The sequence below is a fragment of the Ochotona curzoniae genome, unplaced genomic scaffold, assembly GCF_017591425.1.
Source record: "Ochotona curzoniae isolate NIBS_2020 unplaced genomic scaffold, NIBS_Ocur_1.0 contig_2754, whole genome shotgun sequence".
Taxonomy (NCBI): Eukaryota; Metazoa; Chordata; class Mammalia; order Lagomorpha; family Ochotonidae; genus Ochotona; species Ochotona curzoniae.
In genome coordinates, this window is record NW_024465582.1 from 3,152,755 (window position 1) to 3,180,660 (window position 27,906).

General features: G+C 44.8%; 1 long non-coding RNA gene across 1 annotated transcript in view; it reads left to right on the forward strand.

The window, feature by feature from the left end:
- The window catches only part of LOC121154427, a 95,482-nt gene that overhangs the window by 16,157 nt on the left and 51,419 nt on the right, over positions 1-27,906 (forward strand). Inside the window, exon 2 of the long non-coding RNA XR_005883515.1 lies at positions 5,907-5,951. This is a non-coding gene — a long non-coding RNA (uncharacterized LOC121154427). The remainder of the gene's footprint in view (positions 1-5,906; positions 5,952-27,906) is intronic.

Genomic DNA, 27,906 nt, shown 5'->3' on the forward strand with positions numbered 1-27,906 from the left:
GGTTGGAAATAGAAGCAACATTCCAGTACACAAAAGTTGTAAAGTTGTTTCATTGAAATCTTTCATGTGTCTAGTCATTTAGATATGCTACTGTCAATATATTATTAACCCCCCCCTTGCCTACATGTAGTAAGAAGCTTTGGGATACACTTAGTAATACTCTCCCACAAAAAAAGAATGATGTAAGCAAATAGCAAGAGATCGTAAAGACAATATGAGGTAAAGATAAGGGAGTTAACTCTAAAAATATTTGATAGTCAAATTGTGGGCATCAAATGAATGTTCCACTGAATACACTGCAGATAATAGCAATAACTAGGCAACAAATGCCAAGTGTAGAAAGGTTCCAGTACATTTACTTCATGTTTGCAATAACCTCTATTTTTTTTTTTAACTCGCAAACTCAGCGTTATTGGAACTTGTCCTGTAACACATGTCTTGGAGGTTTGCTTCTGCTTTAGAGTTTTCATCAAATTCCACGCTAAGCTTAAAGAAAGGAAAGACACTTGGCAAATGTTTCACATGACACCTGCTCACTGTTGTTTATGCTCACTGAGTACATGAGCTAATATATTAATTGGTGCTGTGGTCCCTGGGTAATAATAACCTCACATGTATGCGTTTCTACTGGAGTCTGTATAAAATTTCAAAATATTAGCTTTCAAAGCAATATTAAGTATTGTAGGGATTGACTTGCCTTCTTATATTTTTGATTTTTTAAAATAGCTTTTATTTTCTCAAAGCTAATAAGTGAATTACAGAAAACTGAAAAATGTAGGAAGTACAAAGCAAGGTCATCACAAGCACAAACAGTTGAGTTTCACATATCTTTCTGGATCCCATGCCTAAATGTAACATCCACTTCCACACAATTGCTAAAATCGAATGGAATCTATGGACCATGCTTTTTCAACACTTTATGAATATTTACCATCTAAAAATTCCGAAGCTGCATGAATATTTTGATAACCAAGAATATACTACGCCAGTTTAATCTATTAGGAAAAAAAAGGTAATTCTAACTTTCCTGGGGACAAAGCTTTTGTAAGAGATAAAAATAACAATAGGCCTCTAGATGCAAGTTTTGGTTGAGCCACATTTAAGACGGTGAATTCCCTTACTGCTTGACTTAAAGGGACACACAGCAAGCGTGCATACTGAGTGTATCATTCCTAGGGGAAGTCATGACGATAGTATTACTGAAATAATAGCAAACAGGCATGTCTGCATTCACGTAATCTGCTCCTTTAGCACAGCCCCCAGTGCACATCAGCAGCCAGCGATGCATCTGCAGCCAGCTTTCCTTCCGTACCTGCCCTCCCGGGGGCAGCCCGTGAGAAAGCTCAGACATGGCTCACCATTCCAGGTCCACAGTGCAAGCTTCTCTCCACGACAAGGAAAGATGCATGCAGACCAGCTAACTCACCTTTTCATCACATCTTGTCACTCCAGGACTTCTATAAAGCATACATGTTGTAAAGAAATTAAGTCTGTCCACAACAAACAGCTATTTACCAAAGGACACATACAGAGATGATTTTTCTAGCTATATAGTGAGCATGCTTTGGGCTTTAGGACTTAGTACATAGCAACCTTAACTAAAGTCTAAAGGAATTATCAGGAAGGTAGCCCTTCTATGCACACTTCTTTACCCCACTCCCACTCAGTAACATTTGTATTTTTTCGAAATTTAATGTCATTCCCAGAATGCAACCATTCCTAAGAAACAACACATTTACTTAGCTGGGAATTATTCTTAAACTTCTAGAGGCCAGGTTGTTCCAATGAGGACTGCAGTTTTCCACTCTCCACACGATAGTATTTAAAACACACAGTAAGAAAAGCTTGCATGAGAAAGTCTTCCAAACAAGAACAAGCCTTTCCCGCCCATTTCTAACAACTGCCTAGACAGCAATGACCTCCTGCAGCACTTAGAAGGAATTTCAAGAACAGTCTTTCCAACGAATTTTAGCACAAAGCATATTCAACGCATGCATGCACTAACTCTACCTTTGTCATCCATCAGCAATCTCTTTAACATTAGATGGTGTGGAGCAGGACTTGTCAGGCCTTTACGTACGTTGTATATGAAGCAAGGGCAAACAAAATGCACTTCTAAGAGACAGTTCTTCGCATGAATTTAACAAAAGGATATCTACAAGAGCTATTACTTAGCTCTACTTATAACATCTAGAAAGACTAGATGTTTCAAACAGGGACTGTAATTTGTCCACTGTGCACACAGTAGTGTTGAACGGACTGTACACATGTAACTTGTGCTAGCTGAAAGTGTCTTCTGAATAGGAACATCATGAGGCGGAGGGAATACTTCACAGCTCCCCAGCTCTCTCAGCGCTAGCTGCTGGATGCCGGCAGGTGTGTTCCCGAGGTCCTTTTCAGCAGACAGTCGTTCTGTGAATCATAACAAAAGATACAAAATGTGCTAGTTTACCAGCCCTGTTTGTTATACATCGGCAACTTCTTGAATATCCAGGGATTCGATTTTGTAAACTTAGGACTGCGTTATAGCAAAGTTGAAGCGAATGCATGTCACGTTTAGAAGCCTTTTCTGTTTGTTTTTCTTTCTTGTAAGTCGTGTCTCTTTCTAGCATGTGTCGGTGACCTCCTGACTTCTAGAACACTGAGATGTGGTAGATGCCGTTTTTGTAAAGGTCGAGGGGAAAGCTGGGAGCTACTTATTCCTATTATATACAATCTCAAGAGCGGTGGCCTCTGCCGTCAGGAGCTTCTCTCTTCCCGCAACGTGGTCAGGAAGGACCCAGACCATGGGCAGAGGCTGCCAGCCCTTCCACCTGTGCAGGTCACTGAGGGGCGTCCGCGCAGGCCTCTGTGGGACACGGCAGGTTGCCCAGGCCCCGGACCCGCGTGGGCCCCGGACCTGAGGAGACAGCGAGCTTGCGCAGACCCGCCCTCGCAGGGCAGGCCTCTGTGGGCCCGGGACCTGCGTGGGCCCCCGGGCCTGCGTGGGCCCCGGGCTTGAGGAGACAGTGAGCTCGCGCAGACACGCCCTCTCAGGGCAGGCCTCTGTGGGCCCCGGGCCTGCGTGGGCCCCGGACCTGCGTAGGCCCCAGGCCTGAGGAGACAGCGAGCTTGCGCACACGCGCCCTCGCAGGGCAGGCCTCTGTGGGCCCCGGACCTGCGTGGGCCCCCGGGACCTGCGTGGGCCCCCGGGCCTGCGTGGGCCCCCGGGCTTGAGGAGACAGCGAGCTCGCGCAGACACGCCCTCTCAGGGCAGGCCTCTGTGGGCCCCGGACCTGCGCGGGCCCCGGACCTGAGGAGACAGCGAGCTCGTGCAGACGCGCCCTCTCAGGGCAGGCCTCTGTGCGCCCCCCGGGCCTGCGTGGGCCCCGGACCTGCGTGGGCCCCCGGGCCTGCGTGGGCCCCCGGGCTTGAGGAGACAGCGAGCTCGCGCAGACACGCCCTCTCAGGGCAGGCCTCTGTGGGCCCCCGGACCTGCGTGGGCCCCAGGCCTGAGGAGACAGCGAGCTTGCGCACACGCGCCCTCGCAGGGCAGGCCTCTGTGGGCCCCGGACCTGCGTGGGCCCCGGACCTGCGCGGGCCCCGGACCTGCGTGGGCCCCGGGCCTGAGGAGACAGCGAGCTTGCGCACACGCGCCCTCGCAGGGCAGGCCTCTGTGGGCCCCGGGCCTGCGTGGGCCCCGGGCCTGAGGAGACAGCGAGCTTGCGCAGACGCGCCCTCGCAGGCCGCACCAGCTCGCGGAGTCCGCCGTGCTGCTCGCCGGTCCCACCCGTGCCAAGCGCAGCGGTCGGAGCTCTGGGGGAGCAGGTGGCCGCTCTTCAAGGCCGGGGCCGGGGCCGGGGCCAGCGAGCAGCAGCGGCGGCGGAGGCCACTCCCCGCGGGGACCGCTTCCCTGGAGCAGCCCTGTGGTGCTTCGCGCTGAGCCCTGGAACTCCATTGATCTTTCAGAAGGAAGGTGAGCACATTCCGTTATACTTTCAGTTCTAAAATTCAGCATGGATTACCTAGCCTAGACTTTATTATAGTTCCAAAAGTTTCCACCCAATGGGACTTAGGTGTATTATAGAGTTTATACTGTGATTGTGGTTACAAAAGAGCCTGGGGAGAAAAAAATGGCATAAAATTTAATTTAAAAAAGAATAAACTCGGTTGTGCTCAAAATATGGAGCTAGAGAAGTCTAGAAGGGACAATAGAGGTAGAAAGCCATATATATTTTTAATTCATTTGTTTATTTGAAAGAGAAGAGACAGAGACACAGCTCACTCTTCTGTCTGCTGGTTTACTGCCTGAAATATTGGGCCAGGCTGCCCGGGCATCTCCACCTGGGCCAGGCTGCCTGAGCATCTCCACCTGGGCCAGGCTGCCCGAGCATCTCCACCTGGGCCAGGCTGCTCTGATGTCTCCACCTGGGCCAGGCTGCTCGAGCATCTCCACCTGGGCCGACCAGATCCCGGGGTCCGAGCCAGCCCTGCTGCTTCTCGGGTGTCCATCAGCAGGAAGCTGGAACCTGGCACTGTGGCACTCTGATATGGATATGGGAATTCTAAGTACTGTTGAGAGAGGAGTTAGACTGGGTAGTAGGCAGTTAGGGCATTCTGGGTCCCCCAGCCATTTATTTCTCAAATATAAAAGGGTATTTTTCCCCACCACGTCTTTTCCAAGGGACAAGGGTGACATTAGCATATCAGTTCCCCACCTGAAGTATCAGCCATTGTCTCCATTGTGTGGGAGGGCCTCGGGCTGCTCTCCTTGTCACAGAAAAGGGGACTGGAAGTAGTACTTGTATTCCCAAGGCCAGGAATGTCCAATGCCTGGCACCTGTCTGAAGTAAAGCTTTAGAAGATCCCAACACGTCCCATGCACGGGTTCTTTCCATCTGAAAGCCCCCTCCCGTCACTAGAATGGGAGCCTCCTTTCCCAGCTTTTCTAATAAATCTTGCTTTAAAACTAAACTGTCCGCACGAAAATTGTTCTTTCCTGCGAGACAAGAATTGAGGTTGCTGCCGCACTCAGGGTCAAAAGCCCTACAACACTCAGGCCTGGGACCCACGCCGCCGGTCCGGGGCCTGGGGGACCTGCCGTGGGCAGTCAGGAGTGGACTTTTGGCCTGGAAGTTAATGCTGGTCACGACGTGCCTCCCTCTGGGGAGCCTGGGTTGGGCACTCGCCTCTGGCTTCTGACGCAAGCTTCCCGCTGAGGCAGACCCGCAGGGCAGGGCTGATGGGAGATGTAGCTGAATTTCCGCCTCTGGGGATCTGCCTTAAGTTCCTGGTGTCCAGCCTCCGGCCCCAACACAGCTCCAGCTGCTCCCCCTCCCTTCCTGCTCTTTCTCTCTCTCTCGTAAATAAATGAATAAAAGTCAAAAAGACACGAAAGACACCCCACTTTGTGTTAGGCCAGTGAAGGATGAGGATAGGGCATGCAAACAGACACAGCATGAACAAGAAACGGGCAGAGGGCGAAACAAAACAGGACAAAGAAACCTGCAGTGTGAAAGTTAAAAAATCCCCAAACTAAAAAGTTCACAGAGCTTCAAGATTCTGGTTATTCATCTATGTCCTTCAGAATAAACTGCTAAAAGTTAAAAAAAAAAAAAAAAAAGGAAGAGGATTCCAGGGTGAATGGGTGGATTCTCCTTAAAGCCAATTAGGAAAGCAGATGGAATTTCTAAGTTTAATACCCTTTTACTTATTGATATGCCAAAAGCACCAAGGCCTCCTTGGTAGAATATCAGCTTGATAACATTTATTTCATGCTTTTGCCATTAGGTTTTTTTTTTTTTTTTCATGAAATTTAAGTGTAAAAACGAATTCAGGGATTCAGGGAGGTATTTAATGTGTGCTTTTAAATATTTAAATGAATAAATGAAATTTGTATTTGAAAATGCATTTTCTCTTTCCCTCAGGAAGGAATGAAACATCAGTGAAAACCAGAGCTTTGTTCAGAAATTGTGAGTACTTACCCTGCACAGAGGGAGAGGCTGCTGCCACCGAACTTCTTGTCCTTTGCTTCTCAGTGGCTGCACACTTGCCACATAACCTTGGGCCTCGAATCACTTAGTTTCCGCAACATGAATCTTGAATCAATTACCTTGAGTATATCAGAATCAAATGAGGTAATATGAACTGTGTTTTGAAAGGTAGCAAAAAATGCATAATAGCTGACCATGTTTGTACATCAGCAGAAGATGGAAAGCTCCTTGTCTTACCCTTTATTTGTGCATCTGTGTGGTGTGTCACTGCTCAGCTGGCTGGAGGCCGTGGGGTGGGTGGGACACTCCCTCCCGAGTCCACAGGAAGGGCAGTCTCCAATGCAGGCTGCTTGCAGCATGAGACAGACTGTAGCATATCCTGTATCCCAAGAGCCTTGGGTAAAGCTTAGCTTTACTTCAATATAAATGAATTTATCTTATTCCCGCACGTTTATTGCAGTGCCTACCTAAACTCGCCTCTCCCCGCGCCCCAGGCCGCTCCCATGATGAGCTGCTGGAGGAGTCGCTCAGGGGTCAGGCTTATGAAAGGTCTCCATTTGCTTAATGTGGAGCTCATTGCTCCCAAGGTTGTTTCCCACTCAATAGTTCTAAACCTGTAAGTTTTTCATTCTTTATGGTTCTCCAACTTTTCTCCTTCTCAGCAGTAAATTGACTTGCAAAAAAGCCACAGATTGGGGCATTTTGCAATATGGCTTTTTGTTGTTGTTAGATTTGTTTTTCAGGAATGTAGCGATTTTCCTTTCTTTCACAAGACTGAAGCAATTGAGCTGTAATGGAATGGTGGTAACTCTAAGTAGATAAAATTCATACAACTGAAAGGCCTTGGCACAATTTTCCTTTGCCTGAGAATTACTCGAGGAAAGGAACAGTTGGAAAAATGAAAAGGTTTAATACCCAATGAAAGATGCAACATTTGGCTTTCATTTGAACACTCTGTTGATGGTGCCAAATTAAATATATTGACATCTTTGGGGAAGAACTTCTGACCTCTTTCTCCCTCTTTCCCATCATTTTTAAAGAGGACTTGTGCATGTAGTATCAAAATACTCAAAAAATTCCTTTTTATTTGTATTCTTTTCCATGATATGGTTTTATATGTATAGGGAGTCCACCTTTCACCTCACCTTCCTCCCTTCCCATTCTCCACTCCCTTTACTCCCCCCCCCCCATTATTACAGTCATATGAATAGTACAGTCCTTCAGCAACAATCACAAGTACAGCATTCTGCTATATAGGTACATCATGCTGTTGTAAGTATAGCCAATTGTAGAAGGCCTAGTATCCTATTGTCAAGATATATTTACAGTTTCTTGGGAGTCTTCCTTCTGTTCAGAGTGGAGATAGCTGCTACGTTATCTCACTTCCCTCCATGCTTCTCAGGATCACCGTGGTCTTGAGCCTTCTCACACAGGGTCACTGTCTGGCCCACTCAGGCCCACATTTCAGAGGTTTCCTCATTGGGCCTTGACCCGGATGCTCTTGTAAAGTCACCTCTCTCCAGGCACTTGACATACATGTAGCATCCAGGACCGTTGGGGTGTAGATGCCAATGTGCTTTTGGTTTGAATGAGTCTGAGTCAGTGAATTTGCTAGTGCATTCTACTCGCATTACAACTTGGCTAAGTCCAGATTTTTTGCTTCGAGAGCACAACCGCAGGCTGATATTATGCAGATGATTTTAGCATGGTTGTGGGTAAACAAAATTCATTATGTGTATCAAAGCTATTTCTCTAAGTACCATCTGCTGGCTCACCACGTGGAATGCATCACTTGGAAGATGTGACAGGAAGAGTTGCCAGGGTAAGCATGATCAGCTAAGCCACTGTTTGCAGTGTGGCATCGTGTGTGAGAGGGCCAGCCCTGCGAGCGATCAAGCTCTCTGCTAACGCGTGTGCATTGTTAGATGGTAACCCAAGACTTGTGTCTCCACCCCCGATGGGCTCCCGCTCCCCAACCTGGCCCACGTCTGCTGGTTACGACCACTGAGAAGTGAACCAGTAGATGGAAGGTTTGCTGTCTTTCTGAGTGTGTGTTCCCATTTGTCTCTCTCTAACTCTGTCTTTCAGATAAATAAATCTTTAAAAATAGTAGTCTTGCAGTAACTGAGAGGGAAAGGCCATAGCAACCGTTGCATGTAATGAGGGCTGAATTTAATAAAAGGCGTGTGTGTGCAGCAGCTTTCCCAGTTATGCACTTAGAACTGCAAAAAGTATTGTCAAGCAGTTTCCCATGGAATAGCATTAATTTATGCATTTGTAGTATTTCCTGAACTCCCTCTTCCTCCTTTAAAATGACTGACAGTCTAATTTGCAGAAAAATGTCATGACTAGTGCATATGGGGAATTATCATACGTGCTTTCCCCAGTTCAGAAGTTGTTTCACAGCATTTTCATGCTCTCTCTTGTACATTTATATGTGTACGTATATGCATTTTATACATTATATGACATGTACATTTTATTATTTTGAAGCAATTTGAGAGCAATTTGAGAATATAATGTCTATTTATCCCTAAATATTTCAATGTGTATTTCCTAATGTGACTTCAGGACAGCGATTAAAGCCAGAAACTTTAGCTTTAATAAAATAATATTATCCAATAATGGAATTTACACCTTTTTTTTTGTTGCCAAATCTGAGATGTTGCCAGTCTAGTTAATGTAAAATAGCTCCTGGGCTTACTTTGACTTTCTACTCGTAAGGTATTAGTGTTATTCTTACACATTTGTGTATTCTTTGGAGACTTACAATCCACCAAGCGTAACCGTATCCAGTTACATCCGTTTCGTTGTGAAGGACAGGATTCCATTCCTTTGCAGGTGTCTGCCGGTGGACGTCTGGATTGAGTTCATATCTGAGCTGTTGCAGACACGGGGGTAGAGAGTACTCATTCGTGTGCGGATTTCCTTTCCTTTGGAGAAAGGCTGGCTCATATGATAGATCTATTTTCAGACTTCTGAGGAATCTTCAGACTGTCTTTTAGAATGTTTGCACCCATTGATGCCCCCACCAGGAGTTGATTAGAGGACCTGTCCCTCACACCTGGCATTTAGCAGTGTTTGATTTGGGGGTGACAGTCACTCTGAATGAAGTGAACTGAAACCATTGTGGTTTTTATTTGCATTTCCCAGAGGACTGATGGTCTTGAGCATCTTTTCATGTGTCTGCTGTCCGTTTGCATTCATCCTTTGAAAAATGTTGATATCTGTCGCCCATTTGGTAACTGCATTGTTTGTTTTGCTGTTGATGAGTTTCTCAAGCTCTTTATTTGCTGGGTATTAATCCTTTATCAGATACATAGTTTGCATAGTCATTTGTGGATTTTCAGAGAAACACATCAGTTTTGACGAAGGGAGGAGTTGCTTTTCCCAGAAGCAGCATGCTGCTTGGTCTCCCAGTGCATGCTCCCAGTGCGGAAGCCTGTGCTGGTTAGCAAAGGATTCGTATTGCGACTCTACTGTATTATTTTCTTAATTTTTGTGTGTCATAAATAGTCTTTGGTTTACTAAGTGGACACAGAAATCTTAGGAATAAAGAATAGGAAATTTTAATTGTTGTTTCTAATTTTAAGTGCTTCCATTCATTTTATTTTCTTGCAGAAACCTATAATTATGTATTCAACAGATAATGTGTCCACAAATAATTGTAACAATAATAATATTTCTTCTTGAATTAAAGTCAGTAAAGCTTTATTATCTTATACAATAATTTATTGAAAAATATAGTAGTGTGCATTGGTAGCCCTGAGAAAGATATGAATGCTTATGTGGTTTAGCAAATGCTCCTTTAGGTGCTAAGAATCGTTATTTTTCAGTTCCCATGTTTAATTGGGGTTAATTGCTGGTTTGCATGCAGTTGCAATAAACAGCACAGGGATATTCCGTGAATTCTTCACTCAGTATTCCAACAATCAATTATTACAACTTAATATAAAATTATAACCAGGGTACTAATATTAATACAGTTCACTAACCTTATCCAGCTCTCCCATGCACATTTCTTTAGATTTTTATGCTTATAAACTCAAACCATGATGAAGAATCCAAACAGTTACATCATTAGACCTCCCCTGTTGCTTTTCGTAACTTCTCCCCCAGCACCCTTAAACCCATGACAGTCATTGATTTATTCCTCATATCTAAGCCTTCACCATTTCAGAAACATTTTAGATACTCAGAAGTGGAATCGTGAAGTGAGTGAAATGTAGGAATTGGCCCTTTTTTGCTTCACTGTGTTTCCTGAGTATTCACACACGTTGTTGATCTTTCCTGGCCACTCACTCCAGCGATCCTGTCATCTCCATCACCTGAAGACTTCGTATCCTGTTTAACGCTTGGTCCATTCCATGTCCAGACACATCCCGCCAACTCCTGCTGACTCTGCCTGCACCCTGAATGCAGGCTGTTCCTTACAGTGTTGACATCAAGTTCTTTCTTATGACCTAGGGAAACCTCCTCTTCTGAAACCGCACACTGAACCCTGAGAAACATCTGTGGGTTCTGGGGACCCAACCATGGCCATACCAGTGAGGCAGTCCAGGACGCCTTCATCTTTAACCTAACCTCTGCTTGACCAAAGTATGACTCCAACTTCTTAACACTGAGCTCTTGATTTAATATGGAAATAACTTGTGATGAATCTTTTAATAACTTTGAACTGACCAATTGATTATTCCAGAATGAGTATGTGCATAAACCTGACTAATTTTGGACACTTGGGTCTTCTAATTCCCATATTACTTGTTCTGTGCCAAGGCTTGGCTTGCAAAAATCTCCAAATCGTTATTAATGAATTTTACTGAAAATGTTTTATAGCTTTAATTTAGCATTAATTCCTTTATTTTAGAAAGCAACTCATATTTGTTGTTGAAAGTTTGTGAAAAATTGGACATTCCTAAAAAGCAGATGTTTGCATATTTTTATCCTCCTGGGGCACTTTTTATGATCTCTGTGAAAGATGATGCTTTTCTTTGTATATTTTTGTACCCTCTGAGTTACAGGAGAGAGCTGCAAAAAGTCCAGGAAAATGCGAATTATGAAACAACGATGTGGAATTTTTTTGCATCAAAATGAACTTATCTTTTAATTGTGTTGTTCATGAGCTTCTTGACATTCCCTTGTGATTATTTCTAAGTATTCCAGTTTTATTGTATTGACATTTTCATTTTTATTTGTAAATGGCAATAGGAAAGCTATTTATCTAAATCATTTTTGTTTTATACAAATGCTTGTAAGGGTATTTGCTTGACTTTAATTTTTCAAATAGTTTTCCTATTTTAAACATTTGCATTTATCACAATTTTTCAGCATTTATGGCAAATACTTTATAGTTGGGTTGTGTTGAATGTGATGGAATTCTTAAAAAACAAAACCATGATAGCTCTGCCTCTCCAGGCCAAGTATCCTGGGCACCAGAAAATCCTAGGAACCCAGCTAGAGTCGGCCCCTGCCAGTCCCAAGGCTGACGGAGATCTGGCTCGGTGAGATCTGGCTGGGCAAGAACTTGAGCTCTCGCTAACCTTGCCTAACCCTGGTTTAGATGAAATCAGTCTCCCTCTCTGTGAATTTGGATCATATGTAAAGTCAAACAAAAGGAGCTATTCTATTTCTAAACACTTGGTGAAAATATGAAGATATATGTACATATGAAATTATGTTTATGTGTAACGAATTCTCATGGATTGTGGTAATACTGAAACTAAGGGTCCGCTGTCCCATTCCTTTTAAGAAATCAGCGTGACCAGAAGGGACCCTTGGCCTGGAGAGGCAGAGAAATTCTGGTTTTGTTTCAGTGAAGGTGTGAAGCAGGAGTGTGACCCATGACACTTCAGGGAGTTGTAAGCGACACTGTTAAACTGTAGCACTGAAAAGCAAAGCAGGAATCTGAGGGGATGAAGACACCATGAGCTGATGGCTGCGCGGAGGAGCAAGAAAGCAGTAAGAGTACAGTCATAAACAGAGCGGGAGAGATGGACACGAGAGAGCCATCTTTATGAAGAGAGTGGATCCCTCTCTAGCCATCTGTGCAAGTGGAATCATCATCCTCCTGGGGTCTTTTCTTCCGGGTCTCCCACGCAGGTGCATGGTTGCAAAGCTTTGGGCCATCTCCGACTGCATTCCCAGGCCACAGGCGGGGAGCTGGATGGGGAGCGGGGCTGCTGGGATTAGAACCAGCACCCACATGGGATCCTGGTGCATTCAAGGCAAGGACTTAAACCAATACGCTATCGCGCCAGGCCCCATTTTTCATTTTTAAGCCCCTTCGAGAATTATGTAAGATGGGAAGTGCCATACCTCTGGGTGTGATGCATTTTAATTCACACTTCCAGGGGCTTTCTGCTTCTTTAATTTTCCTGGAGCTGGAAAGAAGGTCAGACACTGGTTCCTAATCAGGGGAATGTTGGCATCCTGAGATGTTTCACAGGGCACAAAGCACGTGAATGTGACAGGTTGGAGGGGGTTGCCATGGATGTCGTCCTAGCATTCACAGTAAGAGCTTTCCAGGACTTCTCAGGCGATCATGACCTTCGCTGAGAAACAGGATGTAGGGAAGATCATTTTAATCTGACACAGAGTAAAGTAACCGGAATTCAAAGAGGGTGATAGCCCTCCAGTTAACAGGCTTGACATTGGAATGCAGCTTGTGCATTCAAATGTGTGTGTGTGAAATTACACAGGGTGACTTTACACACACACACACACACACACACACACACACACACACACACACACACACACACATATGTCCCATTCAGACAGCTGGGTCTGGGCCAGGCTGCACCAACACCCTGCAGCTCGAATCTTGTGTGCCAAGCAGAGGTGGCAGGTGCCCCAAGCAGTCAGCTCTTCACCTGCTGCCTCCGAGGGTGTGTGTTGGCAGGGAGCTGGAGCCGGAAGGGGCGTGGGGTTAAACCCACACACTGACAGGAGCTCTGGGTGTCTCTGCTGCTTTCTGTAGACACTGTACCACATGCCTTTATTATTTACGACTTCACATTTCCCCTTAGGTTCCTGTCTATTAGGAATTTGATGTTTTGGGAAGTTTCTCTCTCTCTCTTTGCCAATAATGTTCAAATATAATTTTATTTTACTAAAAAATTGAAAATTGTGTGTTTTCACTCAGTGAGGGCAATTAAATTTAATGGATTACTAACAGTGTATTTCATAAACCATTAAATTGTCCTTCTAACAGATACAATTCAGTGGACTTTACTGCATTCTCAAAGTTGTGCATCTACCCCCTAAGTCCAGACCTTGGCAGTGCAGTGGCTGCCCTGACTTTCTGTGTCAAGGGCTGCTTTTGCTTAGCGTTCTCACCAACAGGGAGAATTCCGGTTCATCCTGACAGAGCCATGGTACTCCCGAGAAGGAGGGATTGAAAGGCACAACAGCGTTGATTCAGTAACGCTTCAATTACACGTTGTTTTTGAACCTTCATGGCAGTGAGCACAAACGTCTAGTCCAGTTCCAAAAACCGTTGCATGATTTTTCTCTCCCTTTGCAGCGTAGATTCTCAGAGATTTAGAGAGTTGGAGAAATGCCAATCTCCCACACTTTGACAGCAGAATACAAATTGAAAAGACCCCCACTTCCTTTACCTAGTGCTGGCACTCAGAGTTCCTAAGGAAGAATGAAGAGGTTGTGAGCTGGGAAGGCTGAATAGATACAATGAAAAACATCCCATGTGCAGACCCACGGCCTGCTTTGCCCGGTGGAGGGAGTGCAGTGGGGTTAGAAGAGCCTTGAAATAGCAGACAGGGTAATTACCGCTGCTGTGAGACAGGATCACCAGGAAAGGAACGTGTCTTGGGAAGGGAGGTGGCATGGCACCAAGTCAGGTCTCTAGGATGACGAAGGGGAACCTGGGGTCTTTTCTCTCTTTCCCGCGTGTGCTTCATGCTTTGGGAAGCAGCGCTGTGGTTCTGCAGTTCCCATGAGATCCATCTGCCCTGCATGGGGCAGCTTTCAGTCCAACCCAACTGATGTGGGCTTCCTGTCTGAATGCAGATGGAGGGAGCCACTTGGAAGCAGGCCTGTAGCCATGGACATTCTGAGTGGTCCTCCCACAGACCACTCTGTAGGGTGCTGTGGAGTGCATCCACTGGGAGAGCACAGCACCCATCGGTCCCAGAGCAAGAGGGTTTTGATGTCAACATGAAGACTGTGGGGTGACCGACACCTGACATGCTGCACTGACTGGCCACTGAGGATGAGTGAGAGCAGTTACCTGAGATGACTGCTGGGTGCTCTGCACCCCAAGGGTTGTATGGGCTTCAGGGGAGAGTGGGGCGTTCAGCACCTAGACGCTTCCTCTGAGATCAGGTAGAGACCTGGCGGCTGTTCTGTGTGGGCCACCTGAACCCTCTGCATCTCATCGGTGCTTCTCTTGTACCGTTGACAAGACACCAGGCTGCCGCGAGCCCTGGGGCCTGGGTCTGCCCCTCTGGAAAGCCAGCGAATTTCCAAGGTGTCTGGAAAATGACAGCGTAGCTGCCATTGCCTGGCTGCCATCGGGCAGTGTTCTTCGCTGGTTTTCACTTCATTGAAGAGTGAAAATAATGTGCACCAGAGCCTGAGCATTGCCGTTCTGTTATGCAGAGACGTCCAGGTTGCCACAGATTGCCCACGCAAGAACGTTTCATCTGGCAAATTTAAGAATTTAAGCCCAGACTTAAATTGATAAAACAATGTCAAAATTATAAAGGTGTCTTTATAATGCATTTCTTTGTAAGTGAGCACTATGAACTTTGTAGAATAAAAGATAGCTGCTGAAAGTCAAGGACATTAAAAAGTTTTTTTTTTTTTTTCATCTGAAAGGCAGAGTGGCAGAGAGAGGAGAGACATTGGCGTTAGTGGGAACTGGATTGGAGGTGGAGGCAAGGCTTGATTCTGGGCCGTGCAGGTGTCGCACATGGAAGGGAATCTCCCTGCACAAGAACTGCTGCGTCTGGTGCAGGAAAGCATCGCCTGTGATCTGACTCGCATTGTCTGCCATGTTGGTGGAACCTGTGCGGCTGTTAGGGGAGTGAAGCAGCACGTGGGAGATTCTGCCTTTCCCTCCTCAGCCTTGGTCATTATGCGTTTCAAATAAACAAGTCATTAAAAGATAAAGGTATGGATTCAATAAATATGATTTTGCATGTATTTTTGTGCACGTGCAGGATTTGTACTGAGTGGAAAATGGCCAGGCCAGGGAGTAGGTCCACCTTCTGTTTAGTTGACATTGCTTGTCCATTGTAGTGATACTGTTCCAGACATTTCTGTGTGTGTCTCTTCACACCTCCATCGGTGCTTGGAGTCATCCGACCTTTACCATTTTGCCTAAGTGATGTCTGTGTGAGAAGCTGGCCCTTGGTTGGATTTGCATGTCTCTAAAAAGTACTGCTGTTCCGATGTTTTAATTAGACGTGAAAGTTCACTCTTCTACGCATTGCCTTTTTACCTCCATTTGCCAGTGGGTGTTAAACTCAATTGGATTACTGAGCTTGATAAAACATGCACCTCAGAATTTTAAAATGCGATACAAGCACATGACTCAGGCATGACGGAACTTCACAACTAAAAGGAAGTATCTGAGTTTGAGGCTCACATTTATATAAAATTTATTTATAATTTCTATGTCACTCCATTATTTCAAATAAAAAGACTTTCCCTTATTTTAAATTAAAATAGCCAATGAGCCACAAATGCTGATTTACTTCTTACAGATTAATCTTGGTAACCATCTCTTCATCATTTATGGACCATTGCTAATGTGTCTCATTAGTACTCTGATTCATGTGCAACATTACTAACAAATATAGAGCAAAAATTCATTGAAGTTTTTCTATATTTAGGCTAAAAGGAAAAACTGTAATTCCCGAAGTGTGAATAATCCTATGTTACGGAGAGCCTCGCCTTCTTTTTGAGGATGTAGAAAGATGCGTCTTAAATAGGAGTTTTATAGGCAGTTCCACATTGCCACTGAATATTATATGATGTCTGTTTCTCTCATTCTGTGGTGTAAAACACTTTACAACAGCATTTTACTGTGTTTTTAAAATTGCATATGTATATACATTCATATTTTAAAATTTATATTATTTTCCGTGATACAGTTTTATAGGTATCTGCCCTCCCCATTCTCCACTCCCAAATGTTTTATCCCATATTATTAAAATAGTATAGTCTTTCAGCCACAGTCACAAGTCCAGCGTTCTGCTGTTTAAATGTATCATGGCATTGTAGGCACAGGCAGTGGTGGAAAGTCTGGTATCCTATTATCAAGATGTATTTCACAGTTTCGTTGGGAGTCCATTTGGTTTGGAAGTGGAGATGCCTACCACACTGTATCTTCACATCTCTCGGACTATTCCTCTGGATGACTGTGAGTGCGTGTTTGCCTCTGCATCTGCTGATCTTGTGTTTGGCATGAAGGTTGCCTTGTGTCAGAGAGAATTTAGTATTTGTCCTTTTGTGATCAGCTTCTTTCACCGAGCAAAATGGTCTCTAGTTGCAACCACTTTGTTGCAAATGGCCGGATTTCCATTTTGTTTCTAACAGCTGAGTAGTGTTCCATGGAACAGATATACCATGGTTTCTTTCTTCCTTTTTCAATGGGCAGCTGGGTTCTTCCCATGTTTTCCCTCTTGTAGATTGTGCTTCTATAAATATAGGGATTCTTTCTCATATGCGTCCTTTGAATATATTCCCAGGAATGGATTGCTGGGTCATAATGGCAAATTCATTTTCAGTATCTTAGCACTCTGCATACTGATTTGCATGGTGACTCGTGAGCCTACGTTCCCACGGTGGAGCACCTCTCCTGCACATCCTTGCCAGCAGGTGCACAGCAATATTTCATTTTCCCAGAAAAAAAATCTCTCCTCTTTGGATGACCGCTTTGAGAAGTGTAAAATAAAGAAGTCCATGCCCTAATTCATTACTGAGCAGTTTAGCAAGGTAATATTTAAAACCCCTGGTTAATGTTTTCTATAGAATATGCTTTTCCTATCTAATCCCAGCCATTGTGGGCATTGGGGAGCAGAGCAGTCCATGAAGGAGCCTTCAGTCTTTCTCCCTCTTTGTCTTTGAAATAGACAAGTAAACATTGACCAGAACAAAAGAGGAACTGATGTTCCAGTAGATGGAATCAGGTTTGGTGTCACTGAAAATTAGATGACAGTAGCTGTTCCTGTGATCAGGCAGGGAAGTGTTGACCTGCCTTAGGTTCTTTGCATAGTTATTCTGTTAAACATGAAGATTTACTTATTGATATTGACAGTGATGTTCACTTGTGCAGAGTAGTTCTTGGCTAAGTAAAGGTGTTCAAACTTGTTACCACATTATAGGAATTTCAGGTTAACATCTTTAATTTAACATGATTTAAATGGCACAATTCATAGAGGAAGGAAGTTGTTTCTGTCCTAAAGAATTGTCAAAATGATCTGAGAAGAACCTAAGGACCCTGTTTCATTGAATGTAAAAATATATTCTTTCTTCACAATTTAGCATTTCCAAAGAAGATGATCTTACAGTCAGTCAGTTTTGCTATATAGTGATGCACATAGCTCTAGCTCCTTTCGTTCAAACTGTGTTTCTTCCCGTGAGCACCTGTTCCCCTGTTACAAGCCGGGTAGAGAAGAGGGAACCAGATGAAACTAGGTGGCAGCTCGCGTTGGCGGCCAGTCCACATGTCCGTTTCAGTGTTTGCTCTTGTAGCAAGTTCCAACAATACACTACAGCATTAGCAACTACATTCTCCATGCCGATTGCTAGAACACCAGAACCTCTCCGCCCCATAGAAGTCAAAATTTACCTGTTAGACTGGCTATGATCAAAATGACAAATATTGGGGAGGAAGCAGAGAAAAGCAAAGCCATGCCGACCGTAGGTGGGAATGTAAACTGGTACAGCTTATGTTGAGAGCAGTGTCATGATTCCAGAAGGAGTACTGTATGACCCAGTTGTCTGCTGGATATACACCTTAGAGAAATAAAAATAGTAACCCGCTTGTTGGTTGTGGCGTTATTCACAGCATCTGACCTAAGTGTTTATCAGTAGGTGAATGGATAAAGAAATGTTAGCATGTTAGCAGTGGAATGTGTCTCAGCCTTAACACAGACCGAAGTCCTGGCATTAGGGAGAACACAGGTGAACGTGGACCACAAGGAAGACAGGCTGTAAGTGCAGCAATCCAGACACAATGAGAAAACTAGCACGATCCTGTTGATGGAGCGGAGAGCAGCTGAGTGGGTACCAGGGATAGGAGAGGAGAGGGATGGGAGGGAGGGGAGTACTGATCAAAGGGAACATGTGCGGCCCCGTATCGTGTGTGATTGGTTCTGCCTTCGGGGGTACGAAGGCCACAGACTCTATTTATTTGTTTTCTCATGTGTTTCCCTTTCTTTCTGGAGGTGTTTCTGCAGCTCAGCCACACTGACATCACCAGATGCGTGCTCACTAATGTTCTCTTTCAGATTAATTGCTCTGAATTAATTGCATAGGCTACTCGGATAAACAGGTTTAATCATTTGTAAACTTCCCCCACACTTGTGATTTGCAAGTTCTAATTGAATCTGTCACCAATTTATGCATTTCTTTGGGTTTCTAATATCTCTCCTAGTCAGTAGAGGAATGTTGAAGCCATCGACCTGAGATAAGTGCCACCCAAGCTAAATAAAAGCCTGCAGTAGGGTGGGTCTGGCATTTGCACCTCCAGGATTGGTTTGCCTCTGATGTTCATATATCCAGATACTTACCAGAGTTTCCTTAAGTAGCAAAAGGGTCCCAGCTACCTCCTGCTCTGCAGGACATGACAATCATGTGCCTATAAGGGTCACACTCACACTGAGTCTCCAAGTTGCTTAGAATCCAGCCCTGTTGGGCCTGGCGTGATAGCCTAGTGGCTAAATTCTCACCTTCCGTGTACCAGGATGCCATGTAGGCACTGATTCATGTCCCAGCAGCTCCACTTCCCATCCAGCTCCCTGCTTGTGGCCTGGGAAAGCAGTAGAGGATGGCTCAAGGCCTTGAGATGCTGCACCCACATAGGAGGCCCTGGGGAAGCTCTTGGCTCCTGTCTTTGGATCAGCTCAGCTTTGGCCATTTCGACCACTTGGGGAGTGAACCAGCAGATGGAAGATCTTTCTCTCTGTCTCTCCTTCTCTCTGTAAATATGATTTTCCAATAAAAATGAATAAGTCTTAAAACGAGAATCCAGCCCTATTGTCCCTTAATATTTTATAAAGATTATCTGCAGGCCAGGTCATAGTATGGCTGATGCAGATCAGGCATGGGGAAAGTATATGGTGAAGAATACAGTTCAAAAATACTTATTCGTTAGTATTTACGCACCAGATTTACTGTCATGAACATCAGGAAGATAATGTATGCAGAGCAGCTAGAACCACCACTGCACCCAGGGCTGTGTGGGGGAAGCAGAGGCTATGTGGAGCTTAGCTTTTTCTAATTGCCTTAATCAGTTCTGCCTTGGATAGCTTCTGAAGTCATTTTTCTGAAGAAAACTACTTTCAAAATAATGTTAGCGATTTTCAAATTTATTGTTCTCCTGTTGTGCCATCAACCTCTCCCCTTGCTCAAAGTTATGGAAGCGTTCTAATGATTTCCAGAGCTGTCAACTGTTGCCAGCGCCAAAATGGTTTGCTTTGGGTGATGATGTTCGGATTCAAGGAATTTACTGTTATTCATCCTCAGGAGTTGTTGAGAAAAAATATATATCCCCCACACCCAGTTAAGATCTGAAACAGAACAGTGGCATTTCGTAAGTTTTAAGGAACTAAATAAAACAGAATCCTTCCTTTCTTTCCAGATTGGAGATAGCAGCAAATGCCCTCAGGTAAAAGTGGGTGAAAGCTTTGCAGCTCAGCCTCTTTCAGCTTGCACCTTGAGGATGACATCTGGTTAGCAGTCCTAGCACGGAAAGCAGCGGCTCTAAGGCAAATGGAAGCAGTCAGGGCTCTCCCTGAAGGGAATGGGCGGTCCTGTTGAATACAGTTAAACTCAGGATTTAGAGCTTGCAATTTCTGAACTTGTAGCCACAAAATGCAGCTTGACACCAGGAGGGTCAAAGTTGACAGGAGTCCAGTCTTTTTTTTTTTTTTTTTCTTTGCAAAATCTGCAGAGATCTTTAATGGATGCATCAGAATGCTGTGTTTCTTTAGAAAATAGTTTGCCACCTGAATATTCTGGTACTGTTCCAATGAAAATCACAGTTCCTCTCCTCCGATGCTATCCGTGCGGTGACCCTACTGAATTATTTATTCAACACATGCTTATTAAACACCCACGGCATGAAAGGCTGAAGCAACATAAAACTGAATAAAACAACTCCTGTCTTTGAAATCCTGTAGTGTAGTGACCTGCGGCCTCTGGTGCAAATTAGCATTTAAAACCTTAGTTGTTTTCTCAAATATTGCTCGTGGAATGGATTACTATTTCAAGCTCATTGTGATGTAGGTGGAATGAATCACTGTGACAGCCGACGTTTACATGTGCACTAAACCAAGCTGTGAGAGTGGAGACAGCAGGTAACATATCCGGATGAGCTGCTCTATGGCAAGAGCTTTTCGCGTCCTTTCATTGGTGGAGGACAAAATTAAGCCTGTGATTATAAAATACACTTAAATATGTTATTGCTAAAGTTAAAATTACAAAAAAAAAAAATAATAGAAGGAGGAGGGAAGAAAGGAATGAAAAAGATTGAGGGTATTATCATGTGCTTAAATTTTGCATATGCTATAAATGAAATCTGTTCTATTTATGTCAATAAAGAGGTAACAACAAATGATCAAAGGGGATGCTAGCTAAGAAACTTCACCAGGGAGCAGGGATTTAACATTTTTACATCAACTGCTCACATTGCTTAGGTCGCCCTCTTGCAGTTCATCCATGCAGTTGCATGCACTTGCCAGTAGCTAGATTCTGTGGCAGTGTGCATTTCGTCCTGGGATTCCCTGGGCTCCCATGTGATTTTTTTAAATTAATAAATATTACACTTTGTTTTAGCAGATTAGTCCCAAGAGTTTGGACACCCACACAGTGTTGAATACCTACTCTAAACTAAGGTAAGACTACATTGAACATGCCCTGTACTTCAGCTAATCTCAGAATCAACCATCGCAGACTCCTGGCAAGCACAGGTGTTTGCCATCTCCACAGTTTGCCCTTTCCAGAATATCATGGAAACGTGATAATGGAGCAACTAGCTTTTTCAGATCGACAGTTTTTAAATTTCTTTTGCAAATGTACTTGACATAGATTCACACTAGTGTAGGGGTTGACAGCTCATTCTCTTTATCACTGAATAATAATCTATCTTATCATTTTTTGTTTTATGAGAAATAAGACATAAAATACGCAGGATTGAAATGATGGGGGTCTGGTCTGCCTTTATTCCTCCCTGAAGCAAATATTTGCTTTAGAAAGACTGTTTCTGTGGATCTGCGCCCACATCCTACAAGCTGAGGATTCGGAATGGCCTTTTCCTGCTGCCTGTGCTGAGCACATGCATTTTATTTCCTGCGTGTTTCCCACTTTGTTCACTCTTTTCCAACACCGTCAGCACCCCCTTTGTCCAAACCACATTCAGCTTTTTTCCTGAATTAAGTTTTGTCTCAGTTGTTTTTTCTGTCACAACGATGGTGCCTCACCAAGTTAAATGCTGTACACACCCACAACAGGATTGAAAGGGAAATAAATGCCTACAAAATAATCAACCCCTTTCAATTATTTCCGATAAATGACTTCCTGTAGTTGCTCTGTGAGTGGCTTCTGTGTCCTGCCTTATTTTGACCTCCCAGCTGTTTACTCAGTACCGCCGCGGTGTACCCAGCTGTTCTTCCTGAGAAGTACCTCTCTTCCCGCAGGACCTGCCAGTCTGCCCCACACCTGCATGCTTTGCTTCCACACTTCCCCGACGTAGCTCCCATTCGCCCTTCCTGCCTCACCTGCTTTCTCCTTCACTTTCCTGCACTTGAATTCCCTCAGGCCATTTCAAATTCTGTTTGCTATTTCACCTTTGAAAAATTCCCTATAATTTGATGTATCATTGTCATTATATTTAGTTGCATTGTATCATTTTATCACATGCTTCTTTTTAAAAATAATTTTTCATGATACATTTTTATAGGTACAGGGATTCTCCCTTCCCTCCCAATTTCTTCCATATTATTACAGTGGCATAATCTTTTTTTTTAAGATTTATTTTATTTTCATTACAAAGTCAGATATAGAGAGAGGAAGAGAGACAGAGAGGAAGATCTTCCATCTGATGGTTCACTCCCTATGTGACCGCAACAGCTGGTGCTGTGCCGATCTGAAGCCAGGATCCAGGAACCTCTTCTAGGTCTCCCACACGGGTGAAGGGTCCCAAGGCTTTGGGCCGTCCTCAACTGCTTTCCCAGGGCACAAGCAGGATGCTGGATGGGAAGTGGAGCCGGCACGTTCAAGGCGAGGACTTTAGCCTCTAGGCTACGGCGCCGGGCCCAAGCATAATCTTCTGTAACAGTTACAAGTATTACATTCTGCTATTTAAGGACATCATGACATTGTAGGCATAGACATAGAATGTCTAGTATCCTATTGTCAAGGTGTATTTAACTGTTTAACTGAAGGTTTCCTTTTTATTCAAGAGTAGAGACACCTACTGCAGGGTTTCTTCACGTCCCAGTATTCTGCTCTTCATTATATAGCTCATCTATGAAAACACACCTTTATGTGTGTGTGTTCACTTGTTCATCTACACAGCTGCTTGCTCTGTGTTTTCTTTTATAGCTTCCCTGCAGACTATAATAAACTCTGTGGCTACATGAGAAAGGGCGGCTGAGGGGATAGCGTGCCAGCCTGGCCTGAGCTTGACTGCATTGTCAAGACTGTTCTTTCAGGAAGAAAACTCAGTGTTTGGAGTGATGAAGGACACCTATGGCTTGTGCCCATGGGAGCGCCTTCCTTGCCTGGTGGTTTTATCACTTCCTGTAAGGTGACAGTCAGTGATGGCCCGTGCCCATGGGAGCGCCTTCCTTGCCCGGGTAGTTTTGTCACTTCCTGTAAGGTGGCAGTGATGGTCCGTGTCCATGGGAGTGCCTTCCTTGCCTGGTGATTTCGTCACTTCCTGTAAGGTGGCAGTCAGTGATGGTCCGTGCCCATGGGAGCGCCTTCCTGCCCTGGTAGTTTTGTCACTTCCTGTAAGGTGGCAGTGATGGCCCGTGCCCATGGGAGCACCTTCCTGCCCTGGTGGTTACATCACTTCCTGTGAGGTGGCAGTGATGGCCCATGCCCATGGGAGCGCCTTCCTGCCCTGGTGGTTTTATCACTTCCTGTAAGGTGGCGGTGATGGCCCGTGCCCATGGGAGTGCCTTCCTTGCCTGGTGATTTCGTCACTTCCTGTAAGGTGGCAGTGATGGTCCGTGCCCATGGGAGCGCCTTCCTGCCCTGGTAGTTTTGTCACTTCCTGTAAGGTGGCAGTGATGGTCCGTGCCCATGGGAGCGCCTTCCTGCCTTGGTGGTTTCATCGCTTCTTGTAAGATGGATGCCCTTGCCAACCTCTGCAGTCTGGCAGGGCTGATAGTCATGAAGTCGGGTGAGCTGGAGAGCTGTCGCCATGCAGACAGAACACGCATGCTGCTGAACAAGCCGAGGCTTGTGTTCCCTGGTTTGTAGTTAATTTTCTCTCTTGTCTGAACAAAGTTCAGAGCTTTTCCAAGTACAACTTATCCTTTCAGTGAAATGCTTGGCTCCTTAGGGGAATGAAAATGTAATCCATTCCAGACTTTAAAAAAAAATGGTATTTCCATGCTAAACAATTACTTTCTTATGATGTAATATTGATCAAAATCCAGGATCTCATTGACCCAGCAACATATTAATTATTGATAGACATGGTCTGGGTGAGATTCAGATTCAATGAGACATTACTATAGTGTCCTTGTGGTAACTTCTCTCTGCTGGGTCGTTCCAGCATCCTCCGCAGGGTGCTCTGTGAGTTGAACATCTTAGTTCAAACCAAGAAGGGATAAAGGACTGCCTTGTGTCAGGAGCGAAACCAACGTGCTCAGATGCTTCTCTCCTTCCCCCTAGAGTTTCTGTAGATAGTACCACATTTAAACTGCTACAGTGGATTCTACCAAAAGTACCAAGAGAGAAAGTTTACTCAGCCTAATCCTGTTTCGCCAAGTTGCCACAAGCACAGGTCTCTTGGAGATGTAGCGAGTGCTGTTGCTGCATGCTGAGAAGGTTTGGAGGGATCGATTGCACCGTCTGATCAATTCACCTTGCCTCCTGCACGGGCACTCAGATGGCATGTTGGACTCATCACCGCCCCGCCTTGCCTCCTGTGTCCACTCTGCTAACAGAAGCTACGGTGTCCAACATCATTTCTTTGACATAATGCAGTAGGAAAATCTGATTACTGGGAGGGGAATATAAACAAATTTATAGGAGAAAAAGCATGTTGGAATTGAACTTTCTCATACGTCATGGCAATCAATATAAACATACAGAAAATCAGATTTATTTGTTGAGATTTGACATCCTTGAGACTAAGTACAAACGCTATGGAGTCGTTCCTGGCCCAGCTCTTTTAGAAGGCTTTCTGGTAACTGGAATGGTCCAGGAATGAGGTAGGCTAACCTGTGTCAGATTGACCTTCAGTCACTGGGAGTGTGAGTCCAACAGCACTGTCAGAGGAGTACGCGCCTGGGGTAGGCAGACCGGAGCATGCGCACACAGACTAGAGGATATCTAACAGCAACTCTGCCTTCAAGGTTCCGGAGGAGGGCCACAGTCACAGCTCTACCCTTTGTTCACACAGCCTGATTTCAAGCCCGATTGTTACAATGTTATGTATTTTCTGGGAAGTGCATATTTGGGGTCTCTTATGAGACAAGAATCCAATGCTACCTGTAGCTGTGGATATTTAAAGACTTAAATAAGATGGATGTTCTGATTGCAAGATGACTCTCTGGTGTGCACAGCAAAGTGTGCTGGGCTTTGGGCAGGATACTTAGTTCCTCACAAATATGGCTTCTTTGGGAAACTAGTGAGTGTCCTCGTGGCAGGGTGGTAGCCACAAAGCTACGATGTATTTTAGAACAGTCTCAAAAGTCATATAGAGCCGATTGAAAACATGTGAAAGGAAAAGCTACACGAGGATGCAGATGTCAGGGGCTAGGCCTCATTGGAGGACTTCTGGAAGTTTGGTACCTCAGACCCCTCCTGCCGCACTGTCTGGTGTCTGCTCTGCTGGGAGATGGTCTCTGTGCACTGCAGCAACACCTGACGAGCATGCGCGTGTGTGTCCTTTGCTTCACACGTGTTTGTAGGATGAACAGCTTTGGAAGATTCAGTTTCTCCCTCTAGAAAAAAAGGCTTTCTTACATAAAGTGCAATGCTTTCTTCTGAAGCAAAGCAGAGATTACTGTACAGTAGATCAAAGCTACCACTTTTGACCAAGGACTGCCATGTGTCCCATCCATTGTAAAACGCCGGGGGCTCTGAGCTCGGCCACCTTCTCCTGCAGTGCAGCGCCCTTAGGCCAGCACCCTTCCAGGCCTTGCACAGTTTCCTTCTAATAGTTTAGGGCCAAGAGAACAGACACAATTAAGCATATGCTCACGCCTTTTCCCATACAGTGGACAGGTTCCTTTTCTCTGACCAAGAGATCTCATGCTTTTTTTTTTTTTACCAACATGCAAGAAAGTCTAGCAAGCTAGCTATAATCAGGTAAGTATGGTAAAATACAAGATTCTTCCCAGTTTTTGGCATTTCCAGAAACCCCTCCCATCACCCACCTGAATCTCTTCTCAGTATAGCATGAGCTCGGAGCCCATTCCCTTTCTGGTATAATTCTGTGCCAACAGCTCCTTGAGTTGGTCGGTTGTTTCAAGTCTGAAGTGCTGTGAATTAGAAAGGCAAGCTCTTTACTTTCCATATCCCAAATGTGCAGTGACAGGAATAATAATGTGCAGCAATCCCTTCAGGCTCAATGTTCTAACAGGAGAGCTAGAGAAACACGTCACTTCTCCCTAGTAATTCTGAACTCCGTTTTGAAATAGAATACTGGTCCTTCTGTTGGGGCTGGGAGAACTGCCTGCCATCATAAATCCAGGCTGTGATTCTGGCCTGCCCCTGGGTCTTTCTTTTAGAAAATAAATGAATGGGGTTTGTAGCCGAGTCTTTCCCTACCGCCCACCCTTAATCCTTCATGGACTCAACCCTCTTCTCATTTAGGACTTACCTCTGTCTTTTTGCTCCTGTGCAAGGTGTTACATGTAATCTAATTAAATCCGTTGAACCTTCTGTGAAGTTCTCAGTCATCCGCTCCATGGGAAAGTGGGCAGACGTCTTTCACTACCACTCTTCGAGGGACTTTAGAGCGCATACCTCCCCAGACTCTTCCAGCCTCTGCCCACTGCTAGGTTCCATCGCCAACCCAGATGTTTTAGGATTTTGTTTGTTGTAGTTCTTCATTTTTATAAATCAGACTCTGTTTGGGTGATCTGTTTTTGTTTAATATTTTCCCAAATCCATCTTAGGCAACAAGTGATTCAATAGCTCCCAAGGTTTCTGATGGTCAAGAGTTCAGGAACAACTTGGCAGAGAAGTGCCAGCTCAGAATCTTTCCTGAAGCAGTAGCCTGATGCTGCCGGGGCAGACGTCCTCTGCTGTCCTCTCTGGGGATGTGGCATTGTCCTTCAAGGCACCCTCTTGCCGCTGCTGTGGAATAGGCACTGTGTATAGCTCAGGGATGTCCGGTTCTCTATGAATGCCTCCCAGCGGGCTGCTGGAGTCTGTGACTTACAGAACAATGCCTGACTCCCCAGGACAGGTAATACAGGAGAATGCAGAAGCTGCAGCAGCTGTTCTGATATGACCTCCATGGGCTGTAACTGACCCAGGACTAATCATTGTGAGAATGAACTACTCAAAGATGTACAGGTGACAGAATGGAAGTGAGGGCCACTGGCAGGCTCCCGTCCCACTGCCGTCTCTTCCAGTTCAGATTCTGGAAGTTTGTAAAAGTCCTATACATTCCACGAGGAAGCAGGTGGGGAAGAAAAGAGCCGTTGCTGTGCTGGCTGTTGCTCGCGGGCTCTGCATGATCTCCAAGGTCTGTGAGAGGCTGAAATGTGGGGATGTTTGTGTTCATGTCGCAGTGTCTACGTGTCTGTTTTTACTCATGATTGAATGTGTATTTTCCTGAAAAGTTTGAAAAAAATACTTGTTATTTCTGAATAATTTAAAATGCATTGAAAGATTGCAAAATCAGAGTCCTTGTATGCATTCAGTTTTTCTAATTTAAGCAGCTTACATAACCCTGATACATTTGCCAAAACTAGAAAATGAATCTTGGTGCATTTTTGTTAACGCTGATATTTTTGAATGTTTTTGATTTTTCCATTGATGTATTTTTCTGTTGTATGATCCAATCCAAGAAACCACATCACATTTGCCTAGTTTTTTTTTTTTTAAACTTCATTTATTTATTTGAGAGGAAGAGAGGCAAAGAGACACAGAAAAATAGAGTGCATACGTGTTGGCATTTTCACTATTAAATGTCCACAAAGCCAGGACTGGGGGAGGTGAAAGCTGTGGGACGGGAGGTCAGTTCATGTCTCCCAGAGAGGTGACAACAATTCAATTCCTTCGGCCTCTCCTCCTGCCTCCTAGGGCCTGCTCTGGCAGGGAGCTGCAGTCCGGAACTGGAGGCAGGCATCGGAGCTAGGGAGGCTGGCATGAGATGTGGACGTTCCAGCTGACACCTTAGCCACAGGACAAGTGCCTAGCCCTTGCCGGGTATTTTAAGTATAAAATCTCGTTCTATTTCAAGCTCCCTTTGCCCCATCAGAGCCATTTCAGCTCACCGACAAGTCCACCCCTTTGTGTGTTTCATTGCTCTTACCAGTTTCCTGCTAGC